Below are 2,446 nucleotides of genomic sequence, written 5' to 3'. Positions count from 1 at the left end.
ACAAATAAAATTTTAAAAGCTCTGCAAGGCAAGAGAGGGCTGGTGCACCTGGAGGATAAGTGAAAAGGGTCTTTGGTAACCAAAGTTCCTGGATGAGCTTCTCCCTCATGCAAATAAGGGACTCGGACATTTATCCTATCAAAAATTCACTCGGCCCGGCACCAGATTGAAACGGTCCTGTGGAAAGACTCACTTGGCTTCCCCACAGATGCAAATGAAGAATTGGAGAGTGAAGAATTTTCTGATTGGTTCTGCCAACAGCGCAGGATTCAAATGAGGGATTTGAAAATACTGCTTTCTGATTGGCTGCAGGTACGGGGCTCCGGAGCTCGGTGGTAGTTTTGGACCCTGTGTTCTGCGCATGTCTGCTGGGTTCTTACTCCCTCCGAGGGGTTCTGCGTCCAGTTGCCCCTGCCCTCATCTCCCTCCTCAGGGGCACCAGCAACGCACTGGAGCCTCTTCTCTGGCATATGAGGTTTTGCCAATTTCATAGGTTTCCTTCTCCTTTTCCATCCTAGAGATCCGGCCCAGGACCTCAGCCAGGCCACACGGGCCCCCTGCTGCTGGGCTGCCCCCACCTCTGAGGTGACATTTTTATTACAAGTAACTGTGAGCACCTTTCCAAAAAGTTAGGGTCCACCTGTTTGTCTTTTCTCTGTAAACTATCTGTTCTTTTGTGCACTGGAAACAAATTGGGATTTTGGTCTCCCCCACCCCATCATCAAGCCCCCGGCCAGGAAGGCGGCGGAACCACTGAGCCAAATCCCCGGCTCCTTCATCAATTTCTAAAAGTCCTTTATGTATTAAGGAGACAAGAATCACGTGTAAGATGTAAATTGTAAATGACTTCTCCAAGATTGTCCCAGCTTTTATTTTGCTACAGCCTCATCCTATCCTTTTTCCTTCCCTTTCCTTTTCTGTAATGGGAATTGAAACCAGAGGGAATAGACTGAGCTGCATTCCAGGCCTTTTTAAATTTTAGTTTTTGAGACAGGGTCTTGCTAAGTCATTAAGGTGCCCAGCCTCCCAGAGTGCTGGGATTTCAGGCATGTGCCATCACACTTAATTGGCATTAACATTTCTTCAACGACTTCTAATTCTGTTTCAATAGATTTATTTATAAATTGGTACAGGGCAGCCTTGAACACGCTATGTAGCCCAGGCTGGCATCAAACTCATGGTGATCCTCCTGCCTCAGCCTCCCAAGTGCTGAGATTACAAGTGTGCATCACCACACCCAGCTCCTCCAGCATCTTATTCTGAACCATTTCAAACTTACAGAAAGGCTGAAAAAACTTACACAATTCTACCACCACCCTCTGACCTCCCTGATTTACTAATCACTGATTTGTCTACCTTCCCTATGCCTTTCAAAGTGCATCACACAGTTACTATCCCAATAACTCAGTCTATGATGGTTAAACTGCAGTTCAGTGTCTATTAGTGGTTCCTTCTGTTGTTATTTTAAATTTTCAATATTTAGATATTTCCTACTCTCTGGCCAGGGATTTAGCTCAGTGGTTCCACTGCCTGCCTTGCAAGCGCAAGGACTCAAGTTGGATCCCCAGCACAAAACAAACACCCAAAAAACACTTAGATTTTTCCTACTTCCAAGATAGAAAATAAAGCCCAGCATGGTGATGCACACCTGTGATGTCAGCACTCAGGAGGCTGAGGCAGGAGAATCACTGTGAGTTCAAGGCCAGCCTGGGCTACATAGCAAGGCTCTTTCTGCAAAAACCAAAAAAATTGGAAAAAAAAATTCACTCCTGTGTCCCAGCAATTGTTTCCCTTGCTATCTGGAAGGGTGCTGATTCATTTCAAGTGTATGTTGTGCATGATATAGGAAAGGAAGGAATACAATTTTTACACATTGAGGGACTCCATTTTAAAATTATTATTATTGAGATATCATCCACATAAGATTCACCCTTTTAATGTATACAATTCATGAATTTTCAGTATATTCGCTAAGGTATGCAACCACCACTACAATTTCACTTTTTAAAAACTTTAAAATTTCACCTGCCAGGGATTTAGCTCAGGGGCCCTGCACCTGTCTTGTAAGCGCAAGGTCCTGAGTTCGATCCCCGATACCGAAAAGAAAAAAAAATTAAAAATATCACCAAATGGCCGTCTGGCTGCTCACAGCACATATTAAAAACTGCACCTTTCTGTCCGAGGTGAGTGAGGCGGTCGCCGTCCTCGATCAGCGTGCAGGGTTCTAGCAGCCTGCTTGTCTCTGTTCCGACGCGAGCCCCTCCGGACGGCCTCTTCACTTAGACTTCGATGTCACGGGCCGAAGAGAGGAGGAAAGTCTGGCCTCTCTTTGCTTAGCCAGGAACCGGACCGCCCAGCGACTGTGGGAGAGCCACTTGGGCAGGAGGAAGCGCAGCAGGCAGCTCTGGCCGAGAGAGGCGAAGTCAGCTCGGCCTCCGCCTCCCGC

Source organism: Fukomys damarensis, unplaced genomic scaffold, assembly GCF_012274545.1.
Source record: "Fukomys damarensis isolate Sample0158 unplaced genomic scaffold, DMR_v1.0_HiC HiC_scaffold_19, whole genome shotgun sequence".
NCBI lineage: Eukaryota > Metazoa > Chordata > Mammalia > Rodentia > Bathyergidae > Fukomys > Fukomys damarensis.
This window is presented reverse-complemented; position numbering follows the sequence as displayed.